Source organism: Hemitrygon akajei, chromosome 8 (assembly GCF_048418815.1).
Source record: "Hemitrygon akajei chromosome 8, sHemAka1.3, whole genome shotgun sequence".
Lineage (NCBI taxonomy): Eukaryota > Metazoa > Chordata > Chondrichthyes > Myliobatiformes > Dasyatidae > Hemitrygon > Hemitrygon akajei.
The window spans coordinates 15,305,331-15,330,720 of NC_133131.1; the positions used below are offsets into that span (position 1 = coordinate 15,305,331).

General features: G+C 41.9%; 1 protein-coding gene across 5 annotated transcripts in view; it reads left to right on the plus strand.

Annotated features, from left to right (window-relative positions):
- LOC140731666 (rap1 GTPase-activating protein 2-like) overlaps positions 1-25,390 on the plus strand; it is a 492,373-nt gene that overhangs the window by 87,838 nt on the left and 379,145 nt on the right. The window contains exon 1 of one of the 5 annotated variants that reach the window (XM_073053312.1): positions 12,791-12,922. The exons of the other annotated variants lie outside the window; for them this stretch is intronic. The gene's annotated coding sequence lies outside the window, so the exon portion shown is untranslated. Of the gene's footprint in view, positions 1-12,790; positions 12,923-25,390 lie in introns of those variants that run through there. 5 annotated transcript variants of the gene reach the window in all.

A 25,390-nucleotide genomic window follows, 5' to 3' on the forward strand; every position in this document is an offset into this window, starting at 1 on the left:
AATTAATTCTTTACTGATGAAGGAACATATAATTTCAAATTATCCATGTATAGAAGGTGTGTTAAAGTATAGTTCATTTCGTTGTTTCTGATTTGATACCCAATTTTTGTCTGATTCAGTAAATTAGAGAGCAGGTTTAAAGCTAGTCAGAACCTTAGTGGACTTAGAGAGTCACCCTGGAAAATGCCTCAGTTTATTTTGATAATTGTTCTCTTTTGGTTGTTAATCAATAGTGTGATTATAGTAAGCAAGTGCTCCATCAGATGTTGAAGGAACTTTACAAGTATTGGGTGTAAAAAAAGGATCTAGTGCTTTCCTGGTGTAAATGACGAATAAACTCTTCTCGGGCTTCCAGCTGGGTACAGGTATCAATTATAACCAATGTTTCAATGTCAAGCTCTGCCATCTTCTTCAGGGATGATGCCTGGGCATGTCTAGTCCAGAAGTATTTATGCCCCCATAGTCCATCCCTCCTGATTGGTTAGTCCTCATCCAATCAGGTTTCCACTCTCCCACCTTGTTTACAATTGAATCCCAGTTGACGTTGTATTGTGTGTAGTTTATATATATATATTAATGGCCTAGAAGGTCTTTCAGCACAAGGGGCATTAGCTGCTTGCCGGAGATGTCCACATTTTGTAAATTAAATATCAGAAACTACTGGCTACAGCAAAAAAACAGGCCCTTCAGCTCCCTGCTGTCCTTCTTGCCCATCTACACTAATCCCATTTATCAACATTAGGATTAGATCATCCTTTGCCTGACCTAATAAAATGTCTCTTGGTACATGATTGGCTTCCCATTCCATGGACCACAGGTTGGGAACCCCTAATTTAAAGGGATGTGGGTCAAATGCAGGCAAATTGGACTAGCTAAGATGGGCATTTAGGTTGGATGAGTTGGCCAGAGTGCCCTGTTTCTGTGCTATATGAGCCTATGACATTTTAAGCATGGTAACTGTATTTAACCACCTCTTCTGGTAACGCGATCCAGGCATCAAACATTCTCTGCTTTTTACCCCATTCTGTTTTTTGTCAACACCCTCTACCACAAACAGTCCTGCCCCACACAGAATGCACACTTGTCACAAATAAAATGCAGGTCTGTTCTTACAGATTTGCAGCCAGCTCTTAACAGAATCGCCTTTAACCATGGGCTGTCTTGATGCATCAGAGCAGTTTCACTTCCTGCTCCATATTCTGAGGGTGGTGGTTCCATTAGCCTTAATCACACCTGACAGGAGCATCATGGTTTTCTTAAGGCAAGTGTCTGACATTTGCTCTACTATTGATTGATTAAAAAAGTCTCCCAACGAATCGTTGAAAAGAGTCTTGGAGCCCTTGGACTTTGATCCTGTTCTGCCCTGTCTTGTTCCCAATAGTAATAAGCACTGAACTGGGCAGCATCTGGGTTAAAACACAGCAATCATATATTCAGGCCAGTTGTTTCCAGCTGTGATCCCAGCGTATGTGCATGATCTTTTCCCTGCCAATCAGAGTGGGTTCCCATTTGTATTTCTTACTAATTACAAAATTCTGCTTTGTTGTGTATGGTTCTCATAGAAACATAGAAAATAGGTGCAGGAGTAGGCCATTCGGCCCTTCGAGCCTGCACCACCATTCAGTATGATCATGGCTGATCATCCAACTCAGAACCCTGTACCTGCTTTCTCTCCATACCCCCTGATCCCTTTAGCCACAAGGGCCATATCTAACTTCCTCTTAAATATAGCCAATGAACCGGCCTCAACTGTTTCCTGTGCAGAGAATTCCACAGATTCACCACTCTCTGTGTGAAGAAGTTTTTCCTCATCTCGGTCCTAAAAGGCTTCCCCTTTATCCTTAAACTGTGACCCCTCGTTCTGGACTTCCCCAACATCGGAAACAATCTTCCTGCATCTAGCCTGTCCAATCCCTTTAGAATTTTATACGTTTCAATAAGATCCCCCCTCAATCTTCTAAATTCCAGTGAGTATAAGCCTAGTCGATCCAGTCTTTCTTCATATGAAAGTCCTGCCTTCCCAGGAATCAATCTGGTGAACCTTCTCTGTACTCCGTCTATGGCAAGAATGTCTTTCCTCAGATTAGGGGACCAAAACTGCACACAATATTCTAGGTGCGGTCTCACCAAGGCCTTGTACAACTGCAGTAGAACCTCCCTGCTCCTGTACTCAAATCCTTTTGCTATGAATGCCAACATACCATTTGCCTTTTTCACTGCCTGCTGTACCTGCATGCCCACCTTCAATGACTGGTGTACAATGACACCCAGGTCTCGTTGCATCTCCCCTTTTCCTAATCGGCCACCATTCAGATAATAATCTGTTTTCCTGTTCTTGCAACCAAAGTGGATAACCTCACATTTATCCGCATTAAATTGCATCTGCCATGAATTTGCCCACTCATCTAACCTATCCAAGTCACCCTGCATCCTCCTCACAGCTAACACCACCGCCCAGCTTCGTGTCATCCGCAAACTTGGAGATGCTGCATTTAATTCCCTCGTCTAAATCATTAATATATATTGTAAACAACTGGGGTCCCAGCACTGAGCCTTGCGGTACCGCACTAGTCACTGCCTGCCATTCTGAAAAGATCCAGTTTACTCCCACTCTTTGCTTTCTGTCTGCCAACCAATTCTCTATCCACATCAATACCATACCCCCAATACCGTGTGCTTTAAGTTTGCACACTAATCTCCTGTGTGGGACCTTGTCAAAAGCCTTTTGAAAATCTAAATATACCACATCCACTGGCTCTCCCCTATCCACTCTACATCCCTATCCCTCTCCGTTCTCCATCGATTCTATTGCTTTTCTTTATTTTCCTGTGGTTGCTGTGAGAAAATTAATCTGGAGTTTGTATATGGTATATGAGAGGTGATTGATAAGTTTGTGGCCTGAGGTAGAAGGAGTCAATTTTAGAAAACCTAGCACATTTATTTTTCAACATAGACCCCTCCTACATGTACACACTTAGTCCAGCAGTCGTGGAGCATACGGATCCTTTCTATGTAGAAATGGTACACAGCAGGGGTGATTGATAAATTCATGGCCTAAGGTAGAAGGGGATGAGTTATACAGCTCTTGTTACATACATGTGCAGTTCAACTCTTTGAGTGAAAATGCATAAAGTTTGAAGTTAATAACTCATCTCCTTCTACCTTAGGCCACAAACTTATCAATCACCCCATGCTGTGGACCACTTCGGGAGGTCCAAGACACCGACTTCTACAAAGAAGGGATCCATATGCTCCACAACTGCTGGACTAAGTGTGTAAATGTAGGAAAAATATTTTAGGCCACAAACTTATCAATTACCCCTCGTACCTGCTGTTGTTGTTAAGTGCCGTCAAGTCGTCATGGGGATCCTATGGATAGTGTAGTGTTGTCCATATGGTTTTCATGGCAAGATACAGAAGTAGATCTCTAGGCTTTTCTTCTGCACAGATACTGCTGCTGCCCAGGTTGGGACCCGGCCAGATTCGAACTCGGGACCATCTGCCTGGAAGACCAGTGCTGATGCCACTACACCACTGATATTGACCCATATACATAGTTTGATAATGAATTTACTTTGATCTTAATAAAAGGGATATTTTGCTGATATCAGGATACCTGACTGAGTCCTGTAGTAGCTTATGTTGCATTAGGGTTCCCAACCTGGGGTCTGTGGGCCTCTTGCTTATTGTGTCCATGTCATAAAAAGAGCTGGGAACCCCTGGTCTAAACTGTTACTTTTGTTGTAGTCTAACTTTACTTATGCTTGTTTGTATGTTTGTATAACCACCCGTTTATCTGTAGGTGCTCATGAGATTTGCAGTCATTTGTAGTATAGCTGGTTTCATGCTTCTGCGGTGTCTGCAGGCCTAAGACAACACGGCAGTGGAAATCAGGTTGTTTTTGTTTCACTGGCTGTTCTTATCAGGGAACATTCCTTTATCTGTCCAGCTTGAGCCAATTTTCAGTGTAAGGAAAGACCGGTGGGGTTCTTTGTTAGAATGTGTTGGTTACTGTTAGGGTTGGTTCCCTGCTGCTGTGTAACTGGCTCACAGTGCTTTGCCAGCCTTTCTTTGTTACGAACTTCTATTAAAACGGCTGCAACCACAAGGGGGCAGCACGGTAGCGCACCGGATAGCGCAATGTTTAGAGCAGCCAGCTGGAAGATCAGGGTTCAGTTCTTACAGCTGCCTGTAAGGGGTTTGTACGTTTGCCTCGTGACTGCATGGGGTTTTCTCTGGGTGTTTCAGTTTCCAAAGACATATGGCTAGGACTAGTGAGTTGTGGGCACACTGGCATGCTATGATGGGGACACTTGCATAATCCTCACTGATTAGATTTGGTGCAAGCAATGCATCTTCACAGTATGCTTCGACAAACAAAGCTAACCTTTAATCTAAATCTGAGCCTCATTCTTGACTTCTGGAGAACCTGCTGAACAATATCTAACCTTCCAACATCCTCAGAGTGTGCTTAAATTAACAATTGGCTCAGTTGTGACTGGCGGTGCTCTTACAGGAATCATTTCCACTCCCTCATTGTGGAGGACCTGGGAACAAGACAAGAATTTCCTCAGGATAATGCGTGTTTCTGGGAAGCAGGAGTGAATCCTCCCTGAGTGAATCCACCCTCTCAGACCTTTCCAGTGACTGGTGGTGACAAGACTATAGCGACTTCATTTGCTCCTCACTCGAGGATGCCCTCCAATTACAACAGCTAAGCACAGACACTACCGCCACATACACTCAGTGGCCATTTTATTAGGGACACCTGCTCGTTCATGCAAACATCCAATCAGCCAATCATGTGGCAGCAATTCAATGCAAAAAAGCATGCAGGCATGGTCAAGAGGTTCGGTTGTTGTTCAGACCAAACATCAGAATGGGGAAGAAATGTGATCTAAGTGACTTTGACCATGGAGTGATTGTTGGTGCCAGACAGGGTGGTTTGAGTATCAGCCGATCTCTTGGAATTTTCACTCACAACAGTCTCTGGAGTTTACAGAGAATGGCGCAAGAAAAACAACAACAAAAAAAAAACACCCAGTAAGCAGCGGTTCTGTGGGCAAAAATGCCTTAATGAAAGAGGTCAGAGGAGAATGGCCAGACTGGTTCAAGCTGACAGGAAGGTGACAGTTACTCAAATAAGAATAATGTGTAGAAGAGCATCTCTGAGTACACAGCACATTGAACTTTGAAGTGGATGGGCTACAGCAGCAGACCAGAACATACACCCAGTAGCCACCTTATTAGGTATAGGGGGTATTTAATAAAGTGGCCACTGAGTGTAAGTTCCAGGGTTGCAGTAGAAAATGCCTGTGTTTGCTTCGAGATGAGATTCCATAGGCTGCACCTTCACGTTTGTCCAGGTGTAATAACATTTAAAAGGCACTTAAAAGGGTAAATGGATAGGAAAAGGTCAGATCGTGTTTCATCGTGTCTCATCTTCCCTCATTGTGTCTCCTTGTGTCTCATCTTGTCTCCTCATGTCTCATCTTCTCTTGTCTCATCTCGTCTTGTCTCAGCTTGTTTCATTGTGCGTCCATGTGTCTCGTCTTGACTCCTTGTGTCTCCTCGTGTTTTGTCTTGTCTCATCTTGTCTTATTGAGTGTCCTAGTGACTCCTTGTGTCTCAGCTTGCCTCCTCCTGTCAGCTTCTGAGAAGATGTTGGTAGCAAGTTCAGGTGAAAGGAACTGCATAAATATTCAAAGGGAGTGAAACTGCCTGACAGAGTGGAGGGGTCAGAGCAATGAGGTTATGTGGGCTTCGTTAAAGAACAGTTACCAGCACATGGACTGAATGGCCTCGTTCTATTGACATTCCTGATGAAGGGTCTCAACCCAAAACATCGACTCTTTATTCCTCTCCGGAGGTGCTGCCTGACCTGCTGAGTTCCTCCACCATTTTGTTTGAGTTGCTCCTGACTTCCAATATCTGCAGAATCTATTGTGTTTCTGACTTTTTTCTATTCTATGACTCTATAATGGTGTGCTTGATGGGCTTGTAGTTCTGGAGGGATATTTGAGAATTTTGTACTAACTCACAGTGAAAACGTTATAATGAGTTGATTTACAAAGTATTTACTGCCTGTTACACCGCGGGTGTTAGGGCAGCAATGTAGTGGGCTGTCTGTCCTGGGCCATATTCCATCACGCACAGATGTACGTTTGTAGAAGGATTCTTCATTGCTGTTGCTGTGACGATTGTTGTTTTACCAGACAAGGTTGTTAGCCCTGAGCTGAACCCCCCAAACCTAGAGAACCAGTGGACCACTCTTAATCTGACCTCTACCCTTTGACTTGTTCAGCATCGGTGACCCTACCAAGAACCAAAGCACAAGGCCCTGACACCAGCCAACACAGTTTTCCAGGTCATTGAGGTATGCAGACCTCCAAACCCTTCGACAAGGTTGTGGTCCTTGTGGAGGATAACAAACTGAATTGTAGATTATTTATACCAATTAACAGTATAAGAATCCACATTTAAGATAAGTCAAGTCAAGTCACTTTTTATTGTCATTTCGCCCATAACTGCTGGTACAGTACACAGTAAAAATGAGACAATGTTTTTCAGGACCACTGTGCTACATGAAACGGTACAAAACCTACACTGAACTACGTAAAACAACACAAAAAAACTACACTAGACTACAGATCCACCCAGGACTGCATAAAGTGCACAAAACAGTGCAGGCGTTATAATAAACAACAAACAGGACAATAGACACAGTAGAGGGCAGTAAGCTGGTATCAGTCCAGGCTCTGGGAATTGAGGAGCCTGATGGCTTGGGGTAAGAAACTGTTACACAGTCTGGTCGTGAGAGCCCAAATGCTTCAGTGCCTTTTCCCAGATGGCAGGAGGGCGAAGAGTTTGTAGGAGGGGTGCTGTTTGCTTTGCAGTTGCAGCGTGTGGTGTAAATATCTGTAATGGCGGGAAGAGAGACCCCGATGATCTTTTCAGCTGACCTTACTATCCGCTGCAGGGTCTTGTGATCTGAGATGGTGCAGTTTCCAAACCAGGCAGTGATGCAGCAGCTCAGGATGCTCTCAATACAACCCCTGTAGAATATGATGAGGATGGGGGGGTGGGAGATGGACTTTCATCAGCCTTTGCAGAAAGTTGAAACGCTGCTGGGCTTTCTCTGCTATGGAGCTGGTGTTGAGGGACCAGATGAGATTCTTCGCCAGGTGAACCCCAAGAAATTTGGTGCTCTTAATGATCTCTACCGAGGAGCCGTCAATGTTCAGCGAAGAGTGGTCGCTCCGTGCTCTCCTGAAGTCAACAACCATCTCTCTTGTTTTGTTCACATTCAGAGACAGGTTGTTGGCTCTGCAACAGTCCATTAGCCGCTGCACCTCCTCTCTGTAAGCTGACTCATCATTCTTGCTGATGAGACCCACCACGGTCATGTCATTGGCAAATTTGATGAAAATAATGAAGAAACTCTTGTTAAATTAGATAATTCTCCATCATGGGCCATTATTGAATCAGTATATAAAAATCCTTTCAAAGCTGCTTATTCCTTGAAAAATATTAATGAATCTAGTGAGTGGAAAACATGTTGGTGTTGTGAGGAATTTATGGCATAAGTGTACTGCTTGTGCTATAAATCTGCAGAGAATTTTATACATTTGATTTGTTTCATCCATTTATTCCTGTGTTTCTTCATAAAATAGCCTTTTATGTCTCCAGGACAACTGAGATCAGACAGGAGTGAAACGTTCACAATGCTGCCTAACACGGTCTTTCCCCTTCTTTAATCAAGCTGATTGAAAGTGACAGTTGCAAAGGGCTCTGCTATGCATCCGCTCCTGACTGCCTGGCTTAGATGGAGAACTTCCAAGATTCCTGGCAGGAGGTTCTGACCTTGAGGTGTTCCTTAGCAGTGAAGGCAGGAGCGTAACCAATTGGACAGATGGCTGGGGGCACAAAGTGAACCTTTCAGTTGTGAAGATCAGCGTAAGCCGTAGGGTCAATGTGTGGGAATTATTGTAGATGCGATCGAAATTCAAATGGGAAATGTGTTCAATTATTCACTGAACAGTTCAGGACTATTGATACAGTTTCTATTGATGAGCTTGTAACCTTGTGACTGGATAAAATTGTGTTTTGGACGAATAAAATAGGCAGAGCAGAGAAGCAAATCTCTCAGGTAAGAGCATTATTGCCATCTGGTCTGGTGATGAGTAACACATGGAAGCAGCTGGTTTTGATAAATGCACTTTGGCAAGAAGAGATACGTTGGGTGATGGGCTCTTTGGCAGGATGGAAGCTGCTGGAAGGGGGGGGGGTTGGCAATCTTCAGTGCAGGGAGGGGTGGTGATGGGCTTTGCGGTGGAATGGGCTGTGGAATTTAACAGATCTGCTGGCACCTGCAGATCTCTAACCAAGTGAGGGATTCAGCCTTTGTGCAGAGACAGATTGTGAGAGACCATGAGATACTGGAGCAGAATTAGGCCATTTGGCCCATCAAATTTACTCCAGCACTCCGTCATTGCTTTGGTATTAACCCTCCCAACCCCATTCTCCTGCCTTCTAGCTGCAACCTTTGATGCCCTTACTAGTGAAGAACCAATTAACTTTTGCTTTAAATATACCCAATAAGTTTGCCTCCGCATTAGTCTGTGGCAATGAATTCCACAGATTCACCAGTATCTGGCTAAAGAAATTCCTGCTCAACGCTATCCTAAATGGACATCCCTGTCTTTTGAGGCTGTGCCCTCTGGTCCTAGACTTTCCCACTAGAGGAAACATCCTCTCCACATCCACTCTGTCTGGGCCCTTCAATATTCAATAGGTTTCAATGCTACGCCCCCTACATTCTTCTAAACTTCTGTGAATGCAGGCCCAGAGCCATCAAACGCTCCCCATATATTCTGATGTATGAGGTTCTGATGAAGGGTCTCGGACTGAAACGTCGACTGTACTCTTTTCCATAGACGCTGCCTGGCCTGCTGATTTCCTCCAGCATTTTGTGTGTGTTGCTCCCCGTACATTAACCCTTCATTCCCAGGATAATTCTCAAGGACCTCCTCTGGGCCCTCTCCAACACCAGCACCTCCTTTCTTAGATAAAGGGCCCAGAACTGCTCACAATGTGGTCTGAGCAATGCTTTAGAAAGCCTCAGAGGACAAACTGGTTTTCCTGCATGTTGGTGATACAGCGGTGCTGCATTGCATTTAGATGGTGCTGTGGTTCAGTGGTCACCTGTCTTGCCTCTGAATCAGACAGTTGTGAGTCCAATTACTACCCTAGAGACAAGAGCACGAAGATCCCTGCTGTCCTCTCTGCTGACTCATGAAGATGTGCCCTCATTTACTCTCTCAAGAAAGTTAATGGCCAGAGAAAACAATTGAAGTGTGGGAGCAGGGAGGGCATCAGTGGGAGCAATTAGACAGCCAGGGCCTCTGTCTCAGCTTCACATTGACTTGAACTGAACTGACTTTAATTTCTTACGTCTTTCACATACATGAGGAGTAAAAATCTTTACATCTCCATCTAAATGTGCAATCTGCAACTTATAGTAATTTGTAATAAATGGTATGTACAACAGAACAGTCAATTTGGCATAGAAATACAATTGTGTCAGCATGAATTAATCAGTCTGATGGCCTGGTGGAAGAAGCTGTCCCAGAGCCTGTTGGTCCTGGCTTTTATGCTGCGGTACCGTTTCCCAGATGGTAACAGCTAGAACAGTTTGTGGTTGGGGTGACTCAGGTCTTCAATGATCCTTCGGGCCCTTTTACACACCTGTCTTTGTAAACGTCCTGAATAGTGGGAAGTTCACATCTACAGATGCACTGGGCTGTCTGCACCACTCTCTGCAGAGTTCTGCGATTGAGGGAGTTACAGCTCCCATACCAGGCAGGATGCTCTCAATTGTGCCCCTGTAGAAAGTCCTTAGGATTTGGGGACTCATCCATGCCAAATTTCTTCAACTGTCTGAGCTGTTTCAATCACCACACTGATGGTGTGAATTCTAGTCTCTTGGGAAACCAGTGATTCCTAATCAGGGTCAAACACACCCTTAAGTGGAGCAATTTCACAAGGAACACATGATTCTTTAATAATACTGAGGTATCTTAGCTGGACAATTCAGAAAATAATATAAACTCCGCTCATGAGCTGTACCTGAGGAATCCTGGGAAAGCCCCAACTCCTTAAAAAGAGCTGCTTGTGATGTCATAAAGACAGAAGGTTCTGGGAAACAGAATGCAGAACGTTTACTATCTCAACACAATGATATGTGGCCTGATTGGTCTGGATGGCATGCAGTTAAAAACCTTTCACTGTAATTCCTGTGAATCTGCAGAATTCATTGACTGGTTAAAGAGGGGGTTGATAGGCTGATAGGTTCTTGATCACAAAAGTGCCAAAGGTTACAGAGAGAAAGCAGGATAATGGGGTTTTGAGGGGTAATAAATCAGCCATGATGGAATGGCAGAGCAGACCTGATGGGCCAAATGGCCTAATTCTGCTCCTATGTCTTCTGGTTAGATGGTGTTATGTGACAGTAATAAGCCAATACCAAATAATCAGCAGGTTGGACAGCAGCTGTGGCGAGAGAAATGGACTTAATGTTTCAAGTCATGGATGCTCTCTCTGACAGTGTCCTTGACCTGAAATGTTGATTCTCTTTCCACAGATGCTCCCTGACCTGCTGTGTGTTCCCAGCAACTTCTGTTTTTAGTTTCAGCTTTCCAGCATCTGCAGCTTTTTAAGGATTTTCAATTTGTGATGTCTTTAAGTAAGGCAGACACATTTCTTTTAAGACATCTGTTCCACGGAATGAAGTTTTGCAACGTTTGCAAGCTAAATAGCAAAAAACTGAGGATCTATCAAAGTTCATTTATTGTTGAAGTATGTATACTATATACAATCTTGAGATTCGACTACTTACAGGCAGCCACAGAACAAAACCTAATAGAACCCATTAAAAAAAAGATTGTCAAACATCCAATGTGCAGGGGGAAAAACAATAAAAGTAAGCAACTAATATTCAGAACTAAAATTCATGAAAGTAAGTTCACAGCCACAATGCTAGTCATCACTGCAGCCATTTCACTAGTTGCAGACCACAGCCTCAGGTCAGCGCAGAGACAAGTAAACCTCGCAGAACAACAAGCTGAACACCAGCCCACCCCTCACCTCCGGCCTCGATACCCCAACCTTTTCAAGCTGGCCCGCTGCTTAAATCGTCCAAATCTCATCATTATTCACTCCTGAACTTGAACTCTGTCACTTCAGCACATTCTTGGGCCCGAGCCCCACTACCACAATTCATCTTGTAGTTGAACTTTGGGGCCAGACTTGAATTTAATGTGTGCTTATACCCAAAAGCAATGGCTAGGCCCCCAATATCTCGACAAACATTTGAATCACCAAACACTGAAGACTAAGGACCAGGTGCTGGTAAAGGCCATTCACGTAGATGGGTACCTGATACCCGGTATGGATATGATGGGCCAAAGAGCCTGTTTCTGTGTGTCATTTTGAGATTCGAACTCAAAGTCACAGGCCCTTGAATTGGATAGTCTGTTCACCATTTCAGAGGGTGACTGACAGTCAGGTCTGCTCTAGTCTGCAATCACCAGGTAACTAACACACACACACACACTCATGCTCCCACTCACACTCACACTCACGCTCGCTCGCTCTCACTCGTACTCACACACATACTCACTCACACTTGCTCAGAGACACACAGACTCACACTCACTCATACGTGCTCATACTCACACTCACTCACACTCGCTCAGAGACACACAGACTCACACTCACTCATACAAGCTCATACTCACACACACGCTCACACTCACTCTCACACACACACACACCATACACTCAGACACGCACACATACACTCGCGCTCACACTCATTCATGTAGACACACACACACACACTCACACTCACTCACATAGACACATACTCAAGTATATCACATGTTTTAAGGTGCCCTAGCAAAGGTGGCCAGATTTAAAGAGCTGTGCACCCCCATGGTATTCCATGGTCACCATGATGATTCTCATTTCTCATTAGATACCCATCATGGATTTGTGTTTCCAGCTGCTTTGGGGTGGCAGAGTACGAACATGCGCCTGGGTTATTAATTCAGGGCAGAGGGGTGTGCAGTGTGGGGTCAGTGTGCTGTTAATCTGCAGAGTAATGACACGACTATCCATGTATGCATATAATGTGTATCCAAAGTGGCCCTCAGACTTGCATTAACTTTAAATTCCTGCATACATCTTAGGTCCCATAACATGTTAATGGACTAAACGTGTAGGACCTGATGCAGAAAGTGGGCCTGAAATCATAAATAACTCCAACGCAGCCCAGGGACCTGGATTCCCAACCCAATACCATTATATCATGTCATATCTCCTCACAACACAGATAGAAGCCATTCAGCCCATTGTGTCTGTGCTTGCCCCACTAACTTGCCCCATTCCCATCAGCCCTTCCGAGATTATAGCACTTCACCCACACACTGGGAACAACTTACAGTGGCCTATGACCTTGCCAACCTGCACATCTCCGGGATGCGGGAAGACACCCCCAGCTGGTCAGAGGGAGAGATGTGCAAACTCCACCCAGAGACCATCGGAGGTCAGGATCGAGCGTGGGTCGTTGCCTTGTGGAGGCAAGCGGTTCTGCTTGCTGTGCTCCACTCGGTCACCTTAGAGAGATTTTGGGCAGGCGCCAGTGGTTCCCTGGCCCTGTGCCCGGCTTCAGCAGAGCTCAAAGCCCACTCCTAGAAACTGATAGCACGGCTTAAAAAAAAAGCACACAGACCTTGCTGTCTGCAGCTCCACCTCAGGAAGCCTGAGAGAGCAAGCAGCTGCATCAGTAAATGAGCTGACATCATTCTGGGCAGCTGCTGGCTGCTCCTTCACCGTCCGAAGTGATCTGGGGCAGAGGAAGGTAAGCCTTTAGATACCTTAATCCATTACAAAACAGAAAATGAATTACCTTACTTGACGAGTGTGAAGGCACAGATACTGACAAGATGTTAATGTGGAAAGGAGGTGTACAGTTTGGTATACGAGCTCTGAGATGTTCAGAGACTACAGGAAAAAAGCAGACAGAGAGAGGAAGCACAACATTAAAAATATAAAGGCACAAGGCATAAAATGAGTATATTAAAAACTGTGGAAAAAACAGTACGAGGTGTAAATATAAAGCAGGGTATAGCAAAGACGGGGTTACTGAATGCATAGAGAGCCTGGGTACATTTCAGCAATTTACGGGTATTAAATCAAACATTTTCTCCCCCTTATAGCGGGGTGCAGAGGGCAACATAATGGAGGTTTCTGCCATCTTTATGCTCTCTGAGGGTAGTTAGGAACATTCTGTGTATAAAATGAATGATAAGTAATGTATAAGACCTCTCGATTGATACAAGATGGGGATAAAGGGTTAAGCTGTTATCCCCTCCGGTGGGGTCTAGAAATGGGATTTAGTTTTAGATAACGAGTTGTCCATTTAAGATTTCTCTAGCACAGAAAACTATGCGGATGGAGTCATAGGAGATACATACTGTATATATAATCATAGCCAGAGCTGACAGAATTTTGGACTCTCGGTGAGTCGAGGATTATGGAGAACAGACAGGAGAGTGGAGCTGACTCTTCAGAGCAGATCAACTAGGACCTTATTGAACGGTGGTGCAGCTCGAGGGACCGAATAGTTTTCTCCAGCTCCATTGCAAGCCTTCTTACAGCTGACATGCAACATGTTGAATTGACAGATCTTTATTTTTACTTCGCAGAAGAATGTGGTTTGAAAAATGGTCTTTCCGTCGCATTACAGGACATATTGTCAGTCAAGTGCCTGACAGTGATATGTAAAGTGGTAATGTTGACAAGGTGTAGAAATGTTGTCTGGAAATGAGTGATGCCTCAATAGTTAACATCTGCGTTCAGAACTCTTAAGACGTCACTGCAGCCATTGGATCAGTCCAGTGGGGCTGTGACTGTTATGTGTTTTTTTTTCATTTACTGTATTAACTACGCAGTGTGAACTTGGAATTTGCATTCATCTTGGGAGCTGTAACTGAGTATATGTTTTAAGTATTGATTGTTTTAATAAGTTTTTAATGTTCTAACTGTTGATTCAGAGGAGCAACCTGCAGCTAAGTTACTATAAATTCCCATGTCCTGAGAAAACAAAAACGTTATTTACATTCATCAATATATATATAAACATTTTTACATACGTGGTGTATCCACATTATTTATTCCTTATATTAAGTTGCATATGATATCCACCTTAAACCTCTGCACTATACTGTGTCATCAGAAACAGAATCAGGTTTAATATAAGCAGCATATGTCGCGAAATTTGTTAACTTTGCACAGTAGTACAGTGCAATACTTGATATCGGGGGGGAAACTGCGAATTACCGTAAGTATACATATGTATACCAAATAGTTAAATAAGTAAAGCAAAAACATAAATTAAAAAGAAAAGTAGTTTATGTTTTCAATGTCCATTCAGAAATCGGATGGCAGAGGGGAAACAGCTGTTTCTGAATCGCTGAATATGTGCCTTCAGGCTCCTGTACCTCCTCCCTGATGGTAACAGTGAGAAGAGGTCATGCCAGAACTTCTGAAACACTTAAATTTAAATTTCCATTTATATTTTTCTGAAAGTATTAGAAAATACTTCTCTTATTTATTATTGATGGAGTCATGGGGAGATACAGCAGGGGTATAGGCCATTCAGCCCAGTGTGTGTGTGTGTGTGTGTGTGTGTGTGTGTGTGTGTGTGTGTGTGTGTGTGTGTGTGTGTGTGTGTGTGTGTGTGTGTGTGTGTGTGTGTGTGTGTGTGTGTGTGTGTGTGTGTGTGTGTGTGTGTGTGTGTGAGAGAGAGAGAGAGACCATCAACCACCCATTCCTGCAGTCCTGACGAAGGGTCTCGGCCCGAAACGTCGACATCGCTTCTCCCTGTAGATGCTGCCTGGCCTGCTGTGTTCTACCAGCATTTTGTGTGTGTTGTTGTTTGAATTTCCAGCATCTGCAGATTTCCTCGTGTTTAATCAGAATCAGGTTTATTATCACCGGCATGTATCGTGAAATTTGTTAACTTAGCAGCAGCAGTTCAAGCAATACGTAATCTAGCAGAGAGAGAGAGAAAAAGAAAATAATAATAAATTAAATATAATAAATAAACAAGTAAATCAAAATAGATTTTTTTAAAATGTGCAAAAACAGAAATACTGTATATTTTTTAAAAAGTGAGGTAGTGTTCAAAGCTTCAATGTCCATTTAGGAATCAGATGGCAGAGGGGAAGAAGCTGTTCCTGAATCATTGAGTGTGTGCCTTTAGGCTTCTGTATCTCCTACCGATGGTAACTGTGAGAAAAGGGCATGCCCTGGGTGCTGGAGGTCCTTAATAATGGACGTTGCCTTTCTGAGACACCGCTCCCTAAAGATGTCCAGGATACCTTGTAGGCTAGTACCCAAGATGGAGCTAACTAGATTTACAACCCTCTGCAGCTTCTTTTGGTCCTGTGCAGTAGCCCCTCCATACCAGACAGTGATGCAGCCTGTCAGAATGCTCTCCATGGTACAACTATAGAAGTTTTTGAGCTTATTTGTTGACATGCCAAATCGCTTCAAGCTCCTAATAAAGTATAGCTGCTGCCTTGCCTTCTTTATGACTACATCAATATGCTGGGACCAGGTTAGATCCTCAGAGATCTTGACACACAGGAACTTGAAGCTGCTCACTCTCTCCACTTCTGATCCCTCTATGAGGATTGGTACATGTTCCTTTGTCTTAACCCTTCCTGAAGTCCACAATCAGCTTTTTCGTCTTACTGACATTGAGTGCCAGGTTGTTGCTGCGGCACCACTCCACTAGTTGGCATATCTCACTCCTGTACCCCTCGTCACATCGACTGTTTACTCTTTTCCACAGATGCTGCCTGTCCTGCTGAGTTCCTCCACTATTTTGTGTGTGTTGCTTTGGATCTCCAGCATCTGCAGACTTTCTTATGCTTGGGATTAAACACTCACTTGCCCTGTCTCCTGCCATCTTTATTTATATTTGTTTTTGTATTTGTATTTATTTTATTTCTTGCATCCGAGCAGTAAAAATCTTTACCTTGTGTCTGTGTCGCAATATACAGGCATTAAAGAGGGGAAATGTAGGAGGATATTGCTCAAACACTAAGATTGTGTACATAATTGTCCTGTCTACATGTGTGTACAGTTAGATACACAATCAGATCAATGTGTATTGATAAATCCAATGGCCTGGTGAAAGAAGCTGTCCCCGAGCCTGTTGGTCCTGGCCTTAATGCTGTGGTACCATTTCCCAGACGGAAGCAGCTGAAACAGTTTGTAGTTGGGTGGCTGGAGTCCCTGATGATCCTCCAGGCCCTTTTTACACACCTGCTGCTGTAAATGCTTTAAGCCCTCTTCTTGTATCTATCATCAGGCAGGACATACGCAAGCCTGAAGTCCCACATCAACGGGTTCAAGAACAGCTACTCCCTTCGTCAGGAGTCCAGATGAAGGGCTCAGCCCGAAACACTGACTGTTTACTCTTTTCCATAGATGTTGCCTGGTCTGCTGAGTTCCTCCAGCATTTTGTAGGTGTTACTCCCTCTAACTACTTGGTTCTTGAACCAACTAACACAACCCTAACCACTAGTGTTTAGCAATGCTATGACTACTTTGACTGCTTTGCATAAAATGGACTTTACTTGTTCTAATTGTGATCTTTTTTTGAAAAAAAGTATGTTTAGTTTTTGTTCTACTTGTGAATGCTGCTTGTATGATGCTGTATGGTTTTCAATGCACCTGTGTATACATCTACTTGCATATATAATAATAAATTCAATTTGGATTTTAACTAATCCTGCATTAATCTCACACTCTCAACAGCTCCCACCAAAGTGCCTACACACTTGGGGCAGTTTACAATAGCTAATTACCTGCACGTCTTTTGGTTGTGGGAGGAAACCTTAGCACTTGGAGGAAATCCATGCAGTCACGTGCAAATTCCACACAGTCAGCTTCTGAGGACACAATTGAACCCAGGTCTCTGGCACTGCAAGGCAGTAGCTCTACTAGCTGTTCAGTCTATTGGCACCTTAGATTTACAGGAGATAATAGTATGGGTGGCGAGGTGGAGAAACGTCCCTATCATAGGAGGTATAAGCTTCTCCGTCCCTCCACTAGCCTGCAGGTCACCCTTGGGAAAGGTACAATACCTGCTTAGCCCCCCCAGTCAGGGTCATGTAAAGCCACGGGAGAAAATGGTGGATGGTCAAATGAACAACTGTGCATATCTCAAGTCCTGGTTATACGACCACTCTCGCCAAGCTCTGAAGAGCATTGCTAATGGCTGGGGGGATGGGGTTGGGGGTCACCCGTCTTGTAAAGACACTGCCCAGAAGAAGGCAATGGCAAACCACTTCTGTAGAAAAATTTGACAAAAACTACCATAACCACGATCGCCCACATCATACGATACGGCATGGAATGATGATGATGAATGGATCATGGAAAAAGATTTCAATCATTTACTCAGCTTTTGGTTGTACACCAGATAATAATACGTAAACTTTACCATTTATACAAATTTTAAAGGTAATTTAACATGGATATACTATGTACAAGTCAATACAAAGATAATACACATACAGCTTATTATTATTAGCTTAGATGTACTTATGTTATATAATGACGTTTATTTCCTTGGACATCCTATGGACAACTTTGGACTTATCTACATTGAGTGGGTGCAGCTATCATAAATCTTACATCATTGTATTTATTCCGATGAATAGCATCCATTATAAATTGGGAACTGAATAATTATATCAACATTAAATCTGACTATCGATGTGTAGCATTAAATTTTCTGAGGTAGCTATATTCATTGGACAGTCCAGCACAGTACAGGCCTTTTGGGCCGACCTTTCAACTTACTTCAAGATCAATCTAACCCTTCTCTCCCATGTGGTCCTCCATATTTCTTTCATCCATGCATCTATCTAAGAAGCTCTTAAGTTTCCCTAATATACTTACCTCTACCAACACCCCTGGTGGTGCATTCCATGCACCTACCCCCCCACCCTTGTGTAAAAAAAAAACCCACCTCTGGTACCCCGCTATACTTTCCTCCCAAACCTGAAAGTTATGCTCCCCACCCCCCCCACCCCCCCGTATTAGCTGTTTCTGCTCTGGGGGAAAAGTCTATGGGTGTCCACTCTATCTATGCCTCATCACCTTGTACACCTCCAGCAAGTCATCTCTCACTCTCCTCTCTAAAGAGAAAAGCACCAGCTCACTCAATCTTACCTCATAAAACATGGCCTCCAATCTAGGCAGCACCCTGGTAAATCTCCTCTGCACCCTCTCTAAAGCTTCCACATCCTTCCTATAATGAGATGATCAGAACTGAACACAACACTCCACGTGTGGTCTAACCAGAGTTTCACATCAGATTTATGTAGTAACATAATTTAATGAACTAATTAACACACAGTGTGACTTTGTTTAGAAACCTTTTGAACCATTTGCCTGGAACTTGCTAAAGATTTGCCCGTAAAGGGCAGAACAGAGGAAACAGAAAGGCTGAGATGGAATTTTCCATTTCTGTCATGCCGAAGTGATCTGTTCTTATAAATGAATAGAAGGGGTTTCCGGTGACGTCATCATCGAGAATGGCAGCTTAAGTCACTAGCTCCTCCGGAAAAATGCGTATTAAGCCCCATTAACCCATCAAATATAATATTTTTCAAAAGATATTTGAACTGAAAAGAGGGGCAAGAATGGGGAGAAGAAACAGAAATTAAAAAAGTGACACTGCGGAGCCTGCGTCCAAGAGGAGTGCAGTGAGTGGCTCTCCGATCCGACTGCGTGCTAGCGAGGCGGCCGCCGGGCCTCGTTCAGACGAAGCGGCAAATATGTTCAAAATCCTGAAAGAAATAAGGGAGTTCCAGAAAGATATAAAACAGCAGCTCCATGATATTAAGGCAGAGCTCACCAGTGTTAATCAAAAAATAGCGGTGGCAGAGACTCGCATTGAGAAGGTGGAAGATCGCATTCAAAACGTGGAACGGATACTGAGCAAGACAATAAAAATCATACATCACCAAGAAGGTAAACTGCTTGATCTGGAGGGAAGATCATGGCAGAAAAATATCAGAATCTACAACATTCCCAAAGGAGCGGAGTCTATGATGGAGTTTGTCGGAAAGTTACTGCGGGATGCGCTGGATCTTCCCCCGGCTATGAAGCTGGAAATTAAGAAAACGCACCGTGCGCTAGTCCCAAAACCTACCCAGGATAGAAAGCCACGATCAATTATAATTAAATTCCTTCGGTACAGCACCAAGGCGGAGATTCTACGAAGGGCCTGGAGTAAGAAGAGAGTGTTTTAGAGGATAAATTAATATGTTTCGACCAAGATTACCTCCCCCCACGGTCCTCCAGAAACGCAAAGAATACTCCGAAGTAAAGCGAGTACAAAAGCAAAATAAGATTAGATTTCAAACTCAGTACCCTGCTAAACTTCGAGTGTTTTATGACAACGGGACGCAGTTGTACCAGACAGTGGAAGAAGCGACTACAGACATGAAGGCCAGAGGGTTGTCCATCAGCATGGTCAAAACGAAAGAAAGCCTGGCTGAGGTATTGTCTCGCTCGGCTTGGGAAATAGTGGGAGAATCGAGAAGGCAGGAGATGGGAGGAAGCCGAGAGAAACATATCAGGAAGAGACCGGGAGTTTCCCAAAGACAGTCCTCACCCCTTTCAGAAGAGCCATAAGGTTTGGCTAATTTTAAAAATGCTGAGAAGCTAAACAGAAGCAGAAGTACACGGTGATATACCTATCTCGAGAAATACTGTGGATTTTATATTACTTAGTTGTTATTCTTTATTCGCTCGCTTACTCCTTTCTCCCCACCAAAATGAGAATATATATATACACACACACACACACACACACACATATATATATATCTGTACATATCTGTGTATGTGTGTAATATGTGTGTGTGTATATGTGTGTGTATGTATATGTATATATGTGTATGTGTATGCATATATATTTGTATGTGTATATATATGTATATATGTGTATATGTGTATGCATATATATATATATATATTTGTGTGTGTGTGTGTGTGTGTGTGTGTATATATATATGTATATATAGGAGGAGTACACAGGGAAATCTTTTCTGTGTAATGGATTTGTTCACTGACTTTTATGAATACGGCAATGGGGGCCCTCAACTCACAAATAGGAGGGGTTATCCCCCACAGCTAAACATTTCCTCTAGCTCAACGAAGGGTCATTTACTAGAGACCTCAGCCTTGGAATCACATGTTCGTTGCCATTTTTGTTATTATTTGAGTTTCTTGGTTCTTATTTGTTCAGGGAGTAGATCGATTAAGTTTTATTCTGATTTCAATAATACATTGACAGATAAATACAGATGGCTAAGGACAAGGTAAAATTCATTTCTTTTAATGTAAATGGGCTATTAAATCCAATCAAACGTAAGAGAATTTTATCCAAAATGAAAAAAGAACAAGCCCATGTAGTATATCTACAGGAAACTCATTTAAGTGATAATGAGCATAAAAAACTAAAGAGAATGGGCTTCACTAATCTGTTTTTCTCCTCATATAAATCAGGACATAGGAGAGGAGTTGCTATTCTTATCTCAAGTAAGCTAAATTTTGAAAAAATATTCGAAATGGGAGATAAAGAAGGCAGATATATTCTGGTAAGGGGGAATATAGAAGGCAATTCAGTTACTCTATTGAATATATACGCACCCCCGGGAAGTGATATTGGTTTCTTTCAGAAAATTACTGATATTATGGTAACGGAAACAGAAGGTCTCCTGATGTGTGGGGGAGACTTAAATTTACAATTACAACCAAACTTAGACTCTTCCAATAGAAAAACCTATGAAATAAAATCTTTACATAAGAAAGTTAATACACTTTTTGAGGATGTTGGTTTAATTGATATATGGAGGAACCTTTTCCCTGACAGAAGGGATTACACTTACTATTCTGCTCCATCGCCCCCACCTTACCTCACCCATCAATGTACTTATCACTCACTGAGTGACCATCGCCCCCACCTTACCTCAAGAATAGACTATTTCATGACATTTGGAAAAGACAAAGTCAAAATAAACACCTGTGGAATTGGGACAATAGATGTAAGTGACCATTCACCTATATATTTATCTGTTGATTTTGACCTACAACCAAAGAATACTATTTGGAAACTAAATTCAAGTCTACTCAATGATCCGTACTTTAAGGAACAAATTAAAAAAGAAATTTAATGATAATGGAGAGGTTTCACCTCCCATTTTATGGGATACTCTGAAGGTGGTCTTAAGAGGGAAAATTATAGTGATTTCTTCATATAAGAAAAAAAATAAGGAATAAAACATTAGAGGAATTACAAAATAGGCTGAAGGAACTAGAGAAAAAACACAAATTGAATTTGGCACAGGATACATTAGGGGAAATTAAAAGAATTAGGAATGAAATAAATAATTTGGCTATGCAATAAATCAGGAAAAACTTAATGTTTCTGAAACAGAGACATTATGAAAGTGGATCGAAATCTATGAAAATACTGGCATGGAAACTGAAAAAAAAGATAGCAGAAAATACAATTCATAGAATTAGGGACCCAAGAACGAAAATGATAAAAAAAATAAGCTAAGTGAAATTCAAGAAGCTTTTGAAGTGTTTTACAAAACACTATATTCCAAAGTTCCAAGGGGAAGCATAACCCAAATTGACACCTTCTTGAATTCTCTCGAGTTACCCACTTTAAGCAAAGAACAAAATAGAAGGATGACTGCTGACATAACTGAAGTTGAATTAAAAGCTGCAATTAGTAGGCTTAAATTAAGCAAGTCACCAGGATCAGATGGGTATACGGCAGAGTGGTACAAAGCATTTAAAAATGAGTTAATTCCTGTTTTACTCCCCACACTGAACTGGGCTCTAAAAAAGGCACAAATGCCACCCAGTTGGAAGGAAGTGATAATCTCAGCTATACCAAAAGAAGGCAAAGATAAAATGGAATGCGGGTCATTTAGACCAATATCCGTTCTTAATGTAGATTATAGGTTATTTACCTCCATCATGGCCAAACGATTAGATGACTTTCTACCCATACTGATAAGTAATGATCAGACAGGTTTTATACGACAACACCAGACTCAAGACAATATATGAAGGACACTTCACATTATGGATCATATACAAAAAAAAATCGAAGCAATAGTGATAAGCGTGGACGCTGAAAAAGCATTTGATTCGGTTAATTGGAATTTTCTTTACAGAGTTTTACATAGATTTGGTTTCCAAGACACAATTATTAAAACTATACAGACTCTATATGACAATCCTATTGCTAGGATTAAAATCAATGGATATTTATCAAATAGTCTTACCCTAGAAAGGGGCACGAGACAGGGTTGTGCATGGTCACCACTACTCTTCGCACTATATCTGGAACCATTAGCTCAATACATCAGACAAAATGAAGATATCAGGGGAATTACTATTAAAGGGACAGAGCATAAATTGGCTTGTTATGCGGATGACATTTTGATCTATCTAGGGCAATCAACATACTCTTTACCTAATTTGATGCAATCCTTTGAACAATATGGTCAATTATCAGGATGCAAGATCAACATAGATAAAACTCAATTACTTTCATATTACTATAGCCCACCAAGAGAAATTGAAAGTCGATACCCCTGGGCATGGCACACAGAGTCTTTCAAATATTTGGGCATCATTATGCCAAAAGATTTGGCAAAATTATCAGAATGTAATTATCAGCCTCCATATAAAAAAATTAAGGAAGATGTGGCAAGATGGAGCCTGATTCTTTTTTTCAGTCTCAGTTCAACGATTGAGTCTATTAAAATGAATATACTGTCCAGACTGTTATATCTCTTTCAGACCCTACCAATAGAGATTAATCAAAATCAATTCAATGAATGGAACAAGATGCTATCAAGGTATATTTGGCAGGGTAAAAGGCCTAGAGTTCGTCTCAAAACTTTGCCATTAGCAAAGGAAAAGGGGGGATGGGGCTTGCCTTCGCTTAGAGATTATTATTTTGCAGCACAGTTGAGAGCTGTGATATGTTGGTGCAACCCATCATATGACACTCAATGGAAAAACATTGAGGAGCGGGTACTTCCCATCCCCATACAAGCAATTTTGGCTGATAACAACCTGCAAAGGTACATAAATACTATTGATAACCCATGGGTGAAATTGACTCTTAAAATATGGAAAAACACTATAAAAGAATATAATCTAGAGGGAGATATTGCAATTCTTAAATGGTGTGCATATGACTCTGATTTTACACCAAATAAATTGGATGCTAGATTTGACTGGACAGCTAAAGGAATAACAGTTCTTTGCAACATAATGAAAGAAGGAACACTGTTCAGTTTTGAAATGCTTAAAGAGAAACACATTAGAAAAACAAGATTTTTATCGGTATTTACAGATGCGACAATATGTTAATAAGACGCTTAAAAATGTAACCAAGGCAAATACATGCTTGATAGAGCTCTTTAGAAAAGCATGTAATTCAGATAATGGTAGTAGAACCATTTCAAGCATGTATAAGGGGTTGTCAAATCTTAAAACACATTCAACTTCATACATTAAAACAAAATGGGAGAAGGAAGGAGGGATAATTATATCTGAGGAAGAATGGACAACAATATGGACATATCAATGGAAGTGTACCAGTTCACAGAAATGGAGGGAGTTTGGATGGAAAAACTTGATAAGATATTTTATTACACCCTCTCAGAAATCCCATTATGATGGTAACCTCCCTGTTTGCTGGAGAAATTGTGGAAATCAAAATGCAAATCATTATCATATTTTTTGGGACTGCCCTGTTATCAAAAACTATTGGAGGGGGATACACAATTCCCTACAAGACATCTGTAAATGTGAAATACTCTTGGAGAGTAAGACCATATATTTTGGATATATACCTCAAGAATGGTTGAAAAGAGATAAATATTTAATGAATATACTGTTGGTGGCTGGTAAAAAGACTCTTACTAGGAAATGGTTATCACAGGAGAGCCCAACTTTAAATACATGGATGGAAATTACAATAGACATTTACAAAATGGAGAAGATAGCAGCATCTGTTAGTCATAAGCTGGAACAATTTGATTCATACTGGGAAAAATGGTTTAACTACATAATGCCTCATAGGCCTGATTGTATTCTCACAAATCAATGAATCTGTTGTAAAAAAAAGATCACTCCCTACTTGTACATAATTCTTTCCTTTTGCTTGTTTTTTCTTTCCACTCTTTTCTATAAGTGTATACCCCAGATAAATACTTTGTGGAGATTTTGTGATATATATGATTATATGATGTATATGTACAATGTCTGAAATACATCTCATGGAAATGCTTGTTTGATGAACTTCAATAAAAAAATAAATTACAAAAAATAAATGCATAGAAGGAACTCACTTGGCCTATTAAGGTTATGTTAGCTCCAAAGGGATAAGCGCCACTGTGGCATAGCAGTTAGGGCAACGCTGTTACAGGTTCAGGGTGTTCTGGAGTTCAGAGTTCAACTCCAGCGCCATCTGTAAGGAGTCTGCACGTCCTTCCTGTGGAATGAATGGTGCACCAGTTTTCTCCCACAGTCCAAAGACATACTGCTGAGGTTAACTGGTCATTGTAAATTGTCCTGTGATTAGGTTAGGGTTTATCAAGTTTGTTGGGGTGGCATGGCTCCAAATAAATATAAATAAATACATAAATGGATAGACAGATAAATTGATGGACAGATAGATAAATAAATAAATCAATCAATGCTATCAGTCCTATTTCATCTCCCTTTATTTCCCTGTAGTCCCTGAAACCTATTCTCTCTCATACAGCATATGCCCGCAAATGCAATATTCACTTTCATTTCATTAGGACCACAATATAAAAGCAAGGATCAGACTTTATAAGATGTCGGTTAGACCACATTTGAAGTATTGTGAACCCCTTGTATAAGAAAGAACGTGCTGGCATTGAAGATGGTCCAGAGGAGGCTCATGAGAATAATTCTGGGAATGAAAGGGTTAATGTCTGATGTTTTGATAGTTCTGGTCCTGATCTCATTGCAGTTTAGAAGGATGAGAGGTGTCTCATTGAAACCTACCAAATATTGAAAAGCCTGGATAGAGTGGAAGTGGCAAGGATGTTTCCAGTAGTGGGAGAGTCAAGGACCAGAGGGCACAGCCTTAGAATAGGATGTCCCTTTAGAACAGAGATGAGGAGGAATTTTGTTAGCCAGAGACTGGTGAATCTGTGGAATTCATTGCCAC